Source organism: Carassius carassius, chromosome 15 (assembly GCF_963082965.1).
Source record: "Carassius carassius chromosome 15, fCarCar2.1, whole genome shotgun sequence".
Classification (NCBI taxonomy): Eukaryota; Metazoa; Chordata; class Actinopteri; order Cypriniformes; family Cyprinidae; genus Carassius; species Carassius carassius.
The window spans coordinates 23,310,226-23,327,214 of record NC_081769.1 but is presented as its reverse complement, the minus strand read 5'-3'; the positions used below and the strand labels follow the sequence as shown (position 1 = coordinate 23,327,214).

The following is a 16,989-nucleotide window of genomic DNA, read 5'->3' as shown; positions in this document are numbered from 1 at the left end:
CACCTGCATCAAAGTATTTCACTGGGATTATTTCAGATAATTTATCTGTTTCTAATAACAAGATCTCTGTCCGACTGTCAAACGATAGTTAACTTTGAACGTGAATCACTGATTAGAAATCCGTCTACACCAGTCTCCCACATGATGGATCTTAAGGATGTCGGAGTAAAAATATTCTGTAAGTACCTTACAGTTCTTTATTTTGCTAGAATAACCTTAGTTAATAGTATAATATTGTTAATTTACTTTTAATGTCGGGTGCAGCACTATATTTTGGTTCATTTGGAAAAGTGAAAGTAAAATATAATGCATATTGTCAGACTTCATTTTACAGTTAGATATTAAATTACAGTTACGTTTATATTTTCAAAATGACTCTGAGTAAAGTGCACTAATCACTATGATGAAATAAATGGCCCTCGGGAACAGAGAGCCTAACGCGATTCCCTCATTTAAGAGCTGATGGCTTCATTGGCTCTCGAGTTACTGCGTCCTTTAGCCTTTCGTAAACATAATAATAACACAAAATTACTTTTTTTATATATATATATATATATAAAACAAAATAGTATAGCTAGTATAAAACTTTTTATTTAGCATTTAAAAACGTCATGGCCACCTGTGTGAAAATATTCACCCTCATATAATAGATGTATTTAACATGTTATCAATATTTGAAGGGGCCTTGCATGTTTAAATAATTGTTGTTAAGCATTAACTTATTATGTTGACATTTTGTGAGTTTAATTTAGAAATGTGACAAAACCTGTCTGTAAATGTTGTTTCTCGTTGCACTTTTAGGGGTATATGTTTTATACTTTGTGATGACTTTGTGGCCTGTTTTAGAAAATATATTGCTATTTTAATGTATCTGTCTTGTATAGTACATTGTAATGTAAATTATAGACAAAATTATTATAAATTATAGTATTATAGACAAAAACAATCATATGTTCTGATAATTCGGTTCTCATTTTTATATTGTTTTAGTAACATTTATAGGGTTTTTAATCATTTAATTTTTTCTCCATGAACAGGCTTCATTTTCATTTTCTCAAATCACTCAATGAAGGGACATTCTTCAAACTTGAAGTGTTGTTTTCAAGTTTTGACAAACCTCTCGGTTTCCTATCATCTCAGTGAGCCACATGGAGCCTCCTGTACACCAACATGGTCTGCAATGGTGAGTACGGATCGCTCTCTCAGTGTCTTTTTATTTTTTTCAGATATTGTCACAATAAACCATTTGCCTTCCAGGCATTGTGGCATTAAATGAGCACATTTTGGAATATTTGTAGCAAATCAGCTCCAGGGGGAAATGTGAATAATCAATCATAACTAGTTATGAGTAATTATAAATATTTAGATCCGCTGTAAGTATTTACTTGACCTCTCAGTGTCAACTGTCTGTCAATTCTAAGAACGTTGACTTCCTGGTTAAGGAAAATAACTTTACAATACTACTCAGAGCATGTAGCTAAAATCTGCATTAGGGACTTCATTTATGAGCGAACAATGAACAACCTCAAGTGTGATTCATATAAGACTTTATTAACTACATAAACACTTAAACTAGTCTAACATACACACACACACACACACACACACACACACGTACAGTGGGCATAGGAAAAAGGGTCAAAGCTTAAGCAGTAAAGAGAAGAGAAATAAAACATATGAAGCTATCATACAATTTTATATTTAGCAGATCTAAGGAAACATCAGTTTCTTAGTCAAATACACTTTTGTAAAAGGTGCATATGATACTTAAGGTGTCAAATAATAAGACTAAGTTTGATACTTGCACGTCTCGCCTGTTAGAAAAAGAGTCATGCATTTTGGGGCTCCAGTTGGTCTCTGCTGAAGTGAATTGATAAGTAAGGCCAGTTTGAATCAGATGATCTTGATGAATGGAAAGTCAAGGCCGACAGCCTGGCGCAAGCTTAGGGTGTGTTTTAAGGCTCTCAGCTCAGCATCATCTCCAGGAATTCCTGAATCTAAAAGAGCCGCCCTGGGGTGCGTTTCCCGAAAGCATCGTTAGCCAACTATGGTCGCAAGTTCCGTCGTTACCAGCATAGTTCAACGATTCGGTGTTTCCCGAAACCATAGTTCAAACGAACATTCGCAAACTGCATCGCAAACTTGTGTCGTTGGAACGAAAGCTCTCCACCTGTGGTTAGAAGCATAGTTCGTCGTTAGTTTGCTGTGTCGACGTCGTTGATTGCGCCGCACCTGGGCTAAGTTCTATTCAGAGTTATCGACCCTATGCCCTAATTCCTTTAGACGATTTCACCATCCACTTTTAATGATTTAAAAGACTTAAAGTTGTGGTTAAAGTTTATTACCTAATTCACCTTCTTAATTTTTATACAAATGCAGTTTGAAACTATATAGCAACGCGTCCCTCGCAATTATTCTCCCTTCGAAGTGCCCTCTGAAAGCATTAATCATGCCAATTGGAACACAGCCGCATCGTTTCGTTTGAGCGAAGAAACGGTGAGTTTGTCGAGTGAGTTATCTTTGTAAAAACATTCCAAAAGACATATTTGTCATATAACAATATTGGTAAAACAGTGTGTTAGAGGTCAACACACTGACACTCAAATCAAAGTAATTTTATAGTAAATGAATGTACCAAAATAAAGTAACAAAAATGTATAAATATGTGAGAGATTTTGTTGTTTTTACAGAATTATAAAATAGAATACTCTCTACAAATGTGTTTGTGTATATACGTATATATATATATATAGAGAGAGAGAGAGAGAGAGAGAGAGAGACAGACAGACACACAGTATAGACACTGTTTGCAAAATTATTTTTTTGTGTGTGTTGTTAAGTGTTCATTTAATGCATATCAGCAAATAAACCAAATATTTAACAGATGTTATGTCAGATTAAATAAATGGTTTAAATTGGAATGGTGGCTGGATGCTGCACAGGTGACAGGAGGTATGGGTGAAGAAGACATCCTGTCTCCCAGCAGCCAGCTATCACCAAAGCCATGCATCCTCTTCAGCCACCTGCAAACTGCAGAAGTGGCCCACACAAAAGAGTCATGTGTGCTTCCATCACCCATCCATCAGGCCATCACCCACCACCTTCAGAAATTTCCAACAGCATAATAATGGAGTGTAGTTAACAACTGAATTTAAAGCAATGTTTCTTCTTATTGCTCTCTGAAGATATGAAGCCTGATGTTAGAGGACCAGGCAGGAGGGGGCCTGATGTTGAAGGGCCAGACTGGAGAGGGCCTGATGTTGGATGCCTGAACTTTTAAGGCAAAGGCCTGGTTAAAACACATGTATTCCTCAGAGGATCCTTCCATTACAACAGGCCCCAGTCTTGTTTGCTTCCCTCTTACGTGCCGTAGCCCTCCGTTTTGTCACAATTGCGAAGTCCCTATTCCTGACTTCTGGGCTTTGTTAGTATCCATAGCCAACATAATTTTTTTGAGTGATTTCTGAACAGATTTTTATTTTTGTCAGCATTTGTAATGCTGTTTTGCAGCTTTGAAAATAGCTGGACTTAATTATTTTCCCCCTCCTCCAAAAGAACTGCAATTTCATGCTTTGAAAATTGGGATTTTCGGCTAATTTTCATTAACACATGGCAGAATGGCAAGGAGACTTAAATAGGAAAAATTTAGCACAATAAGCATCAGGTGTCCACAACAGTACACCACAGTTAAAAAAAAAATTAAATTGTGGTTAAGTAGCCTATATCAGTATTAGCTAAACAGCCTAAGAAATAGTATGTATATGAAATTGTGAAATTATTGACATTGAGATCAGAAAAGAGCACATTTTTAACTCCGTGTGTGTATATAATGTATTGCAGAACAAATGAATGATCGTTATTACTCGACTCCTACGTAACATCATTTCAAAAGCGTAATTCGAGTCGAAGAAAAGATAAAATAAAACCAAATTTCTGAAGGTGGCGGTGTGTGCTCATGTCTCCCATCTGCCATTAGATCGAAGAAGAAGAAGAACGACTGCTCAAACCAGCGTAGTTTGAACGATGGATCTGCGACACAGGTACTATGGTTTCGGGAAACAGTAGTGACTAGCTAGTTGATTTCTTTAAAGATGCATCATACTATGGTAGTTAAACCAGCGAGTTGCATCGTTGTACAGGAAATGCACCCCTGATCTGGTGATCAGTGATCTATACAGGGTCATGATGTCACATCCTCAGGATCTGACTGAGCCAATGAGGAAGTGTACCTTTTGGAGGGAACTTTACAACCTTTTGTCCTCAGGCACATGTTTCACATATGGTCTTTCATTGACTGTTGATGAAGAAACTATTAAAGTTTCTGGTAACACAAATACCTTCCATAGGTACCAATACAGTATGTAATAAAAATGAACATTTAAAATGCACCCAAAAGATACCAAACGTGGCATACATGTGACCTCTGTTAACAATAGTATGCAATTCTAAAATTTTAATTTAATTTTATCAATACATAAGGGAAACACTTTAAGAGGGAAAATAATGAAATGGGGAAATTGGTTTCAAAGTGAATTCTCTACATTCCTTCGAGTTGTTAAACAATATTATCTTGATGTATGTCATTGTTATTATGGTAACCAGAGGCCTGTTCTGCATTTTTTGAGGACATTTGCATTTTGGGGGAAGCGTGCAGTAGCGTGCTGTGGGGTTTCAGTCAGGAGAACCCCGCCAAAAACGTTTATTTAACTCCTGGAATGCGATTCTTAACAGGGGACACCTCGAAACGCGATTGGTTGGGTTTTGTCGAGAAAACCTGGCAACCCTGGCTGGGGGAAGCACTTGACACATCGCTGGTCCTAGAGGGCGTGCGGTCATGGAACGTCATAATTTGATCGGCTGATGATTCTGTCACTTATGCTAATACAAATCAGATTCGATATCTTTAAACAAAAGGGAAGCACTATCTGTAGTGCTGGCCCTGTTTTTATACAGTCTATGTGCTGGCTGCAGATTTTTTTTTAATGTAGGATATTCCAGTTCAACCTCAACAAAACTAATCATAGGCCATTTTATGGACATTACACAAATGAAAATGATACCTAAGTAATAATAATAATAACAACATTTTTTACATCATTTTATTTTTTATTGGGCAAGCAGAGAAGGCCCTGATGGCCCACCACTGGTTAGATGAGGGGGCATTAGATATTATTTGTTAAATATAACAAATAGTTGTTTGTCTGATTGGTCCAAATGCTACATAAGTCATTTTGCAAATGTGAATATCAGGTTCCACAAATGCAGTTTGAAGGGTAGTGATAAATGACAAAGTCAGTGACGGTGGAGAAAGGAAGAAGGGCAAAGAATGAACTGTGCCAAAAGTCAGAAAACCCCACAGAAATTACAATAGTTACAAATGAAAGTACATTTCTTTGCAAACACGATGATGAAGTATTTTTTTCTTGGTATAGTATTACATAATAATAACAGATAAATTCATTTGAAACTGTGCTGTAGTTTTATAAACCATGACAAAGCATCTATACAGAAAACAGATGCAAACAGTTCTGCAAATTTGACATTCTGAAGTGGCCTATATTGCAAGCAGCATAAAATGGGCAGGATTGTGAATGTGCAAAAATACAAGGAAGCATTGCATGTCTGTGTTTGTAGGAATACGTTGTGGTTGACGAACATGGAAATGTGGATAAGACGAAGGTAGTATATCAGGAACCCCAGAAGTTAATCCTCAAACAAAACACGGATGATGTCAGAGGGGTCACATACCGAAAGGACTGTCACCAGGTAAACATCATTATAATGGCCCTAGACTAAATATGATATGTTGAATATATAATGTTGTTTCGTTTTGAGACATTGGTAATGTTTCTTTTCCTCTTTCTGTGTTCCTCTTTTTTTTATTCAACAGCATGCTTACACTGCAATTTGTCGTGGTATGTTGGTTTCATTTAATATAATGGTTATAATGTTTTTATTTCATGAGTTGTCACATTCAGCACATTCAGGACTGCAACACATCCAAGCAATGTTTTACGGATCGTGAAATGGAGAATCAAAATCAACCGGATTTGAAATTGAGAAAATAGTGACATCACAATTCTCTTCGAAACGTCCCTTTACATGCTTCATTATCATGTGTAACCATAGAGGTGTGTTCTGAATAACTCATCTCCGTCTATTAAACACAAACACTATACTGCTGTTGGATAAAGACTGATAAACTCGGACATTGCTCTGTCAGTGGATTGAAGAAACTGCACTTTCAGACACTTTGCATTTGTTTTGACTGTCGCTTCTAGCTAAAATACTCCATAATAATGCTTTGTGTATATATACAGTACAGACCAAAAGTTTGGACACACCTTCTCATTCAAAGAGTTTTCTTTATTTTCATGATTCATGATTCATTTAGATTCACACTGAATGAGCGCGTATTGTATGTGTGAGTAATTACTGATCACCATTCTGATGAGATTAATTTCCCCTGATAAATGGTATTACAGTATTATGGCAATCGTAATGTTTGGATTTAATTAGTAAGTGTGCTTAAGTAAAAGTGAGGTTTTATATCGGAGTAAACAGTAACAATGTTTGTTTTGCATTCCAGATCCTTGTAATGCTTTGGAACAGCCCAGAACCACTCCAGGTAAGATCAGATAAATGAGGCTGTGCATTCTTTTAAAGCCTGTTTTTACTAACAAGGTAATGGAGTTATGAATAGCCTCTAGTTAAATGATTTGTGTTTGTGTGTGTGTGTGTTAAGCTGTCATAGTAAGACAATCTTGATTATGCATTTAGGTCACATACTCATATTTATAATGTTATTTCCATCTTTCCGTTAGAATGTATTCAGATACTAATTAAATATGTGTTGTTGTTTTTTGGCACAAAGGAGCATTGTTTGTGAATAAGAGAGGACGGTGCTTTTGTGAGTTTTTATACACTTCAGATATAAGTTGCTTAACAGGATCTGAAAAGTAGATGTGTTTGCACAGGCATGAGTGGAGTGAGAGGGAAAGCAGTGCATAAAAACCTCAACAGTAATGACAATAACATGCTACTGTTCTTTAGGCCAGTTTTAATAGTGAGTAAGGAATACGTTTTAGCTCCACCAGCTAAAATTTATTTTACACTGTTACTGTGGAGAAGTGAAATTAAAGGAAACTGTGGTATGTTTTTGTTATTGATTTTTGCAATAAATAAAAGTATGTGAATTTTTACATTTTACCTGCTTTTGTTTTACTAGAGCTGTGAGTTGCAATTTTAGTCTAAAGCTTTGTTTCTATATCTCTCTAGCCACTCAAGCACCTGTTGATCAACGCATTATCTATATCACTGGTGGTGTCATCTTCACCATCATCATCATCATCACTACATGTGTCATCTGTCTCAGAAGAAAGTGCCAATCTGAAAATGGTACTTTTAGGTAAAGAAAAAATGGCTTCATCAATGCAAAGAAGTAAAATGATCTTCGATACAAAAGACTGTAGCAATATGTTACAAATATTTTTGTATATTCCAGGGGTCTTCGTTTAGTGTCAAACAGGCCAAAACTGGCTCATCAGTAATTTTCATGTGAGACACTAGCATTTAGGTGCACAAAATCAAGTTATTTAGTCAGATATTTAACAAAAAATAACTGCTGAGAAATATATTATGGCACATGTAATATATCATGTCCCCATTTCTGTTATTTTGATTCTTTTCAGGTGGATTTGGAAAGCAGTGCCAAAAGAAAGAAGGCCCACTGTCTTGGTCTCTGATGCCAACTGAAACAAGACCTTTAATGATGATAACACTGAATAAGAAAAATAAAAATCAATTCATGCTCACTCTAAATATACTGAATAAAATGGTAAGATCTAAATTAACAGTTTTTTTCCAAGTCAAAAATGTTCTGTAATATTACTGAATCTATTTAAATACACGAATCAGCAAAATACAGTTGTATGGGTTGAATCAGGTGGAAATAGCTCTTTAAGGTAACAATTGCAGGTCATCACTTTTTACAGTATAAGCTTGAGTGAGCATGAGTTGTTTATTATGTAATTTAGCTGTGGAAGCTTAAAATAATTGTATTATTAATTATTGTTATATATTGTATTATATCATATTACCCTTTATATCACTCCATATTGTTATCTAATCATTAACCTATAAAATATTAAGTATTTGTAACAGAATATTAGCTCACTTGTTAACATAAAATATTTGTATCTCTGATATTATATAGATGTTGTTATTAATATTACATATTATCAGTATATGTAAGGGATAATGTACATCCAGCCGGTTGTTCTCGCAGAATAAACCCCGACATGATGATCAGGACCCCAATGCCAAGCGGAATGGTCTTCAGCCTGAAGGGGTTTATTGTGCGAGAACAACCGGCTGGATGTACATTATCCCACTTATTACACGTCTTACTTACTTAATTACAAGTTACTTGCCACATAAGTAAATAATTGGATGCAAAATATTGATTTGAGTTGAAAAATTTTAACGCAAAGCTTCCGTGAAGACAGCAGTTGCGAGCAAGCGGCAAATTCAAACTAAACGGACATTTAAGGGGAAACGGTGCAGACAAACCACGTATTACACAACATTTCCCCACAAAATAATTACGGCAATAAAAGAATTAAGACAAAAATGTTTAAAAACCTTACCAGTTTGTTAGTTCTCTTATAATCCATTACAGCATACAAAACAATCATAGCAAAATGGCAGTAGCTGCGTTTGTATGAAACGAGAGCGAGTCTGCGATACCAGGATGACATAATGAAAAATTGTACAGCATTTTGAATCAAGTTTTAACATTTTATTAGCTAAACAAATGCAAACGTTTTATTAGCTTTTACAGGTTGTTATCCAGGGATAACATACCTTGGAATGTCGCGACTGACCAATCAGAATCAAGTATTCCACAGAGCCGTGTAATACAGTAGGCTATATATATTAAATGCAGAGCACAAATTCTTGACTTAGCAAATGTTATGACTTTACTTTTTACTTTCATGTTTTATCAACAGATGCTGTTAACATTTTTAATTGACCTGATGGAAGACAGTTATAATAACTTCCAGGGTGCTTCTATTGGACTATAGATTGCAGGTTGTGATGGGAAATCATGGTGTATATTTTTGCTTACACAATAAATTCAAGAAAAAAGTTAAATGTCTATGTTTTCTTATTTTGAAGGAGTAGGTTGTAATAAAAGCACTGGTGATACATGACATCAACCTCTTAAACTCTGTGGCATATTTTGGATTTACTTTAATTTGTAGCAAAAAAATATTATATCAAAGTCTGAGAAACAACATGTACTGACAGTGGAGTAGTTCTTCCAAGATTCAGGATCCAAAACTGCAAATTATTTGAAACAGCTACCTCTTAACATGTAATGGACTGATTTGAATGATTCAGGTTTACTAAGGTGCAGAGGGAAAATTATTTTACAGACGCCTCTATTAATTATTGTAGCTACTTTATGCTTTTAGCAATTTTTTACTTAAAAGAGAAAGTTTGTTTTAAGATGGTTCCTAAATGATGGTAGATTCAATTCTAATCAGTAATATATTATTTTAAAGACTAGCTGTTGTATTAGTTCTGAAATAATAGCTAGTGCTTTCTAAAAATTGCAGATTTTATGCAGATTTTATGCAGATTTTATGCAGAGTTTATGCAGATTTATTGCAGATGTTAATAAAATTTCAATATAATTTCAATAGGACTCGCTGCTGCTGCAAAATAACTCAAAACAAGCAACAATAATGTCCATTCCAGGGAGAACATCGATTAAAATGATTAAATAGGCTAGTACAAAGGCTAGTAGGCTAATAGGCTAGTTCCTTTTTAAGTATTTCAGAAATGCAAGCAAATAAATCTATAAAAGAAAAGCTTAACAGGAAATGTGTGAGGAGTGAATCATTAATTACGTTAGTGACAAGTGTAACAAAAGAGAATGTCTCAGCTCAAAAATTACTTGTCAGTCTCACCTTGTACAGGAGAGAGAATGGCAGCTACAGTGGAAATATTTTTTTCGGTAAGTGCATTTAAAGCACATGCTTTCTCAGAATGTGTCCTGCATTCGTTTGAACAAGCACTACTTTCTGACTACTTGTATCATTTAATGGCATTTTTAGTATATGTAAATTATATCCCCCCCCCCCCCCCCCCAGATAAGTGTCTCACTGTACCTGCAGTTGACACAAAAGGTGAGAGGCTTGTGTGAAAAGATTTTTTTATATCTTTTATTCATTCATTTTATGAACACTGTCACTCACACATACATACATTCAAAGACTCAGCTGTGGAGGAGCTCCCAGGTACAGGAAGAACTCATGTTGTGATGTATGCTGTCATTGGCATTGCTGTACTTGGCTTTGTTATCATGACAGTCATTTACAAGTACAGACATCTAAGGTATCAAAAATGACTTTACATGACCTTCTTTTTAGTCAGACTAAGTGTTGACATTGGACCTCATGTTTTTCTTTCTTTTCTCCCCCACCCCAGGGAATCTGTTGGTGCGGTTTAACAAACAAATCGACTCTTTGTAGGACAGAGAATCTACATACACTTTAGCCAGTGCTGACAGTTTGGTGCGTTTGGATCTTTTGATCCTTCAGAAATAAGTTTACTCATTTCTGGTATTTCTGCAACAGATGATAAAATCAACAAGGGAGTGGCACATAATCAGTTGGCCTCGGGGGAAGTGAGTAATGTGACAGTTTGGAGCCATCTATGTTTCCCACAACAGACAAGTTATACCTTGTAGCTATACCCTAGTGAAAAATAAATATACTTAAATGTATACTAAATACAGTTTTATATGCTCAATAAAAATACTCTGCCATTGTACTTGTGGTATACAAAACATGTATACTCAAATTCTGCTACATTGGAACAAAAATTTTTGTACTGAATGCACTTCAATTGTGCAAAAGTAGTTCTGAAGTCCAACTAAAGATACAATGAAGTATATTTGATTGTGGAACTATAATATGTATGGTTTAGGAATACACTTAAAAAAACCATTTAAAGACTGATATTATTCAAAGAACATGCAATCCTTATCAATAGTAACCTTAACACAGATTTTAGGCTTAATATTTAGAAATGTGCATTGTACACAAGTAGTACTGCATATAAATTTTCATTATAATTTTTATCTCAGTAAGTCTTAATTGATATCAAGTAAATATGTTAGTAGATTTGAACAATACTTCATCAGTACAAATAAACTCAGTAGACAAACTGTTGTAAACTTTTATGTACTAGTTTGCCATAGTTAGTACTACAGTTTGCCTAGATTTTTTAACATTTGATTTTTGGCAAGCAATTTCTGCACTTCAGGGCATTGGTTTTTATCATTTTATAAACTTGCTACCTTTTCTGTCTGTATGGCATTTGCCTTTTTTTCTTTCTTTCTTCTTTTCTTCACTTTCACTTTCACTTTCTCCTCCTGTGAGTCAAGTCTGTTTCCATTTAGACACTTCATTCTTTCTTTTATCGCTGTGGTCATATTTATTAGATTATCTGTAAACCCCAGAAAATTAATTGCATATGTGGTTTGAATGACTCATCCCTGATTCATTAATCTCAATACACTGCATAGAGGTGACAAAATACTCAAGACAGAAAAACACAGTGTACAAGATTCTAAAAATATAAAAGCATGCACCGATTTGTAGGAGATTAACAACTAATTTAAATGTGCTGGGTTAAGTACACACAGTTACATATAGCTAAAACAGACAGAAACTCTTCCCAGTGTCATACTTCACTTTTGCTGCACCAGAGAACTCTTTTGACTTATTTGTGCTGATTGTTCATTTATTTCCCACATACACCCACACATTACAATCAGCTTTCATATTTATATATGAATTTGAATATGATTTTATGTTGTTGAGATAACTTTGTTATTTTAGTTGGGTGGTGTTGGCGCAGTGGATAAGACACATGCCGTTGGTGTGAGAGACCCGGGTTCAAATCCACTGTGAGACACCAATGTGTCCCTGAGCAAGACACTTAACTCCTAGTTGCTCCAGAGGTGTGCGACCTCTGACATATATAGCAATTGTAAGTCGCTTTTGTCAGGTAAATGTAAATGTTATTTTACTTATCTCTTCCACACAATAAATAACGTTGAGCATTGTGAAAGTACTACGTGCCTGATTAAAGACTCAAGTCATTTTCCTCTGAAGAATGTATTAATTTCCTTTAAAATGTCCATTTACAGTAAGTCACATACACGGCCGTCTACGTCCAAATGCCCTCAGATGTAGCCAGACAGGGTTACACCAACAACATATCTACATAAGGCTATGAATCTTTAGGAAATATCAGATTCAGTTTTGATATGAATATACTGTCATGTATATGACAGTATATTCTATATGAATATATAGAATATATGACTAGTATGTGACTATATGTGAATATATGACTAATATATGACTAGTATGACTATATATATGACTATATTTATGACTATATAGTATATAGTCATATATTCTATATGAATATATGACTATATGAATATATAGACGAATATAATGTCAAGCATTTATGGAGAACTAAAATAAACTTTAATGTTATTTCTACTGAATATTGCATGTATAAATGTATTTGTACACATTTTTAATGATGAAGATGCAATTAAGGACAATTAAAATATATAAACTTGTAAATTATTGTTTGAATGTAATACTGAGTAACAAACTAATGGGAGGCACCAATAACATTTAACTCAAAATTTTCCATAAATCTTTAAAAGACAAGTTTTTAAATGTAAACACATACTGATAAATAATCTTTGGTATCTGTTATTTTCTACTTACTACTCTCGCTCGCTCTCGCTGACGATAAGTCTCTATCATAAGATCTACAATGCCAGTCCACATTTCCTCAGAAGAATGTATTTCCTCAGAAGAATGTAATAATTTCCTTTAAAAGGGCAACTTACAGTTAGTCTGCAGGGTTGTCTAAGTCTAAGCCCCCTTAGATGTGGTTGTAGTTTTGATCAGAGTTTGCACAAGCCTTTACACCTTCTTAGTACAAAGGAAAATACTTTTTACATGAAAATAATATAATGAAGTGCAAACTGATTGTAATGCTTTCAGACAGTTTAATGTTTTTGCAATTTAATGAAAATGTATAATAGATTATATCCAGAACAATTAATGCTTAAAAAGGCTACATCATCTTTACATGTAATTTTATGATAACATCTTTATCCTATGGTTAAAATGTACTGCCGAACGACTGTCAAGCATTTATGGTAAACTAAAACAAACTTTAGTGTCATTTCTATTGAATCTCGTATGTAATGTACACTGAAAAAATTAACATGGCAGGTCTTTGAATTTACAAAAATCAAACGTGTGTACAACAAGTTTTATGTTCTAAGTTTTATACTGTTCCATTTTCTCATATTACTACTATTATTATTATTATATTAGAATGTATTTATTTTTTAAATATGAAAATCTTTACACATAAGCCTGTTCGGGAATCACCAATCTCCAAGAACTAATAGGTTATACTATATAGAAGGTAGAAATCAGTTCATGGCAACTGTTCTCAGTCCTCCATTTGTAAATAAACTCAAAAAAAAGTTCCAACTCTTGCTTTTTGCCTTTATTGTCAATGCCAGATGCAATTTTAGAATTTTGATTTTGTATTCACACATTTGAACATGTCTACAGTACATGTAGAATTTAATAACGCAAGTTAGGTTTACCCAGCTCTGGTACCAGACAAAATTAAATTTCTTTAGCATATTGCATAATATTTTTGATTAATACTAGCATTAAGAAATCAATGAAAACACTTTAACACTACGCAATGCATTTGTGTAATGACAATCAGGAACTACAAATAATATCTTGAATCACCATGATTATTTTAAGTAGTCATGATTATTCTAAGTAGTCTCAGTTTATCTGCAAGAAGCTACATTTTTTATTATTATTTATAAACATTTTTACAATAAGATTTTTAAGTAGACTACATTCAATACAGAGAAACCCTTTGTTTTCCACAAGAGGTAACCAGCTGAGTGAGAGAAAAGCTTCATTCCAAGGAAGATGATGATGTTAGTGTCAAACACAGTCTCATCGTCATGGAGACGCTGGGTCACAGCACACATAAAGTTGATCTGTAATACCATAGTGCAGGGGAATTATTGAACTGCATTTCAAAGAAGTCATAATCAAAAGAGCTCGTTTAACAAACCAAGCAAAACAGTAAGGAATTTTGTAGTGAAATATTACTGATACTTGGAGAAACATTTTTCTGCTGTTTCATTGTGGCATCAGCCCACAGACAGGAAACTAAAACAGGAAGTCTCTTTTTTTTTGGACATGTGTAATCTGGTTTAAGAAAAGCCATATAGCCGTAATTAAAGTTTCATCAGTTTTCACTTTGATGTCAACTACATTTTATAATCATAAATTTGAAAAAATGGAGTGAAAATTGTATGATTGTAAAAAAAGAACATGAATACAGATTTCTAAGAACTTGCATTAATATTTTCTTTTCTTATCTACCATTTGTCATTGACTGATAAACCATTTGTTCTGCAGGTGAGCAGTATTGTTGGTGAAAAAATCTCGTTGAAACGTTGAGACGTTTGTTTGTTTGTTTGTGTGTGTGTGTGTGTGTACCTGAAAGTGTAACATTACAAACAGGTTTTCTGTAGAGGGTAGGTTTAGGGTTAGGGGATAGAAAATATAGTTTGGTCAGTATAAAAGTAATAGAAGTCTATGGAAAGTCCCTCACGAATCCCAGAAATACGTGTGTGTGTGTGTGTGTGTGTGTGTGTGTGTGTGTGTTTATGTGTGTGTTTGTGTGTGTGTGTGTTTCACCATGGTCACACAGTTTTCTGTCTGTTTATGTAGCCTACACATTTGCATTTCACTCTAAAATGAAACTCTGATGATTCATTTTTTTTTGCCGCATAAAGGTTTCATATTTGGGAAGTTGTGGCCCATTGCTCTGTGTGTGTGTTCATGGTTTGTGTGTGTGCACTTTGGATGGGTTAAATGCAGAGCATGAATTCTGAGTATGGGTCACCATACTTGGCTGTAGGTCATGTCACTTTTCTTTTTTTTTTTCTCATATTTGCTATATGATTTGATCTGGACTGGAGACTTTGTGAATTTGGTGGGGTCTTTAAATTCTTTACTAATATAGAACAATAGGTTGTTTCTCATGTTGCAGACATCCAATGATACATCTCTATGTATGTAGGCTTTCTGTCACACTTATTCAATGTGACTTTTGAAATGATTGACCTGTAAAGTTGGCTCAAAAATGTCCTATGATGTGTTTAAGTCCAATGAACAACTCATATGCTCAAATTACCTGGTAAAAAAAAAAATAAGAAAAAAATAAGTAAAACTATTGATTTTACTGCATGCTAAACAACGTTTGTTGCATTACGCCAAAAAAGACAGGGTAAGAGTTCATTTGAAAAATAGGCTTATTATTATTATTATTATTATTTTTTTTTTTTGTTCTTGAAGTATTTTATAGGGCTCAACCAGCTTAAAAAATGTTTCAAAATATTTTGGTCAATATTCCCATTGAGTTATGAAAAAGCAATTTCTGAGTCTTCTGAATGTTAAATGAATGTTAAATGTTTTAGTACTTTTTTGTGGACATTATCAAAAGAATTATGGGAACATTGCATTTTATAGATATTTACGTTGCAGTTTTTTAACTATGGGAACATTACTTTTTAATTCAACTACCAAAAACATTTGAAACCGTTTTTTAATTTACACTGGACCAACAGGTGCCAACCAACCAGATTCCAAGACACAACCAGTTCCGACTGAATTTGTGAATAAGTGCCATAACCAACATCTGTGCAGTGTGAGTTTGCCGTTAAAAAACTGAACTTTGAATGAATGTTCTATTAACATACAACCTGAATTCCGGAAAAGTTGGGACGTTTTTTAAATTTTAATAAAATGAAAACTAAAGGAATTTCAAATCACATGAGCCAATATTTTATTCACAATAGAACATAGATAAGGTAGCAAATGTTTAAACTGAGAAATTTTACACTTTTATCCACTTAATTAGCTCATTTAAAATTTAATGCCTGCTACAGGTCTCAAAAAAGTTGGCACGGGGGCAACAAATGGCTAAAAAAGCAAGCAGTTTTGAAAAGATTCAGCTGGGAGAACATCTAGTGATTAATTAAGTTAATTGATATCAGGTCTGTAACATGATTAGCTATAAAAGCTTTGTCTTAGAGAAGCAGAGTCTCTCAGAAGTAAAGATGGGCAGAGGTTCTCCAATCTGTGAAAGACTGCGTAAAAAAATTGTGTAAAACTTTAAAAACAATGTTCCTCAACGTCAAATTGCAAAGGCTTTGCAAATCTCATCATCTACAGTGCATAACATCATCAAAAGATTCAGAGAAACTGGAGAAATCTCTGTGCGTAAGGGACAAGGCCGGAGACCTTTATTGGATGCCTGTGGTCTTCGGGCTCTCAGACGACACTGCTTCACTCATCGGCATGATTGTGTCAATGACATTACTAAATGGGCCCAGGAATACTTTCAGAAACCACTGTCGGTAAACACAATCCGCCGTGCCATCAGCAGATGCCAACTAAAGCTCTATCATGCAAAAAGGAAGCCATATGTGAACATGGTCCAGAAGCGCCGTCGTGTCCTGTGGGCCAAGGCTCATTTAAAATGGACTATTTCAAAGTGGAATAGTGTTTTATGGTCAGACGAGTCCAAATTTGACATTCTTGTTGGAAATCACGGACGCCGTGTCCTCCGGGCTAGAGAGGAGGGAGACCTTCCAGCATGTTATCAGCGTTCAGTTCAAAAGCCAGCATCTCTGATGGTATGGGGGTGCATAAGTGCATACGGTATGGGCAGCTTGCATGTTTTGGAAGGCTCTGTGAATGCTGAAAGGTATATAAAGATTTTAGAGCAACATATGCTTCCCTCCAAACAACGTCTATTTCAGGAAAG

At 34.7% G+C, this 16,989-nt stretch overlaps 3 long non-coding RNA genes across 3 annotated transcripts; all 3 read left to right on the top strand.

The window, feature by feature from the left end:
- Window positions 1-6,190, top strand: LOC132157793 (uncharacterized). The gene is made up of 4 exons (XR_009437620.1): window positions 1-178; window positions 1,038-1,183; window positions 5,635-5,766; window positions 5,891-6,190. It is a non-coding gene; the product is annotated as an uncharacterized LOC132157793 (long non-coding RNA).
- Window positions 6,191-6,408: 218 nt separating this feature from the next.
- On the top strand, window positions 6,409-8,187 carry LOC132157792 (uncharacterized). The gene is made up of 3 exons (XR_009437619.1): window positions 6,409-6,628; window positions 7,279-7,408; window positions 7,692-8,187. It is a non-coding gene; the product is annotated as an uncharacterized LOC132157792 (long non-coding RNA).
- A 2,092-nt stretch (window positions 8,188-10,279) lies between these two features.
- Window positions 10,280-11,002, top strand: LOC132157791 (uncharacterized). Its single transcript, XR_009437618.1, has 2 exons — window positions 10,280-10,404; window positions 10,498-11,002. It is a non-coding gene; the product is annotated as an uncharacterized LOC132157791 (long non-coding RNA).
- The last annotated feature ends 5,987 nt before the right edge of the window (window positions 11,003-16,989 follow it).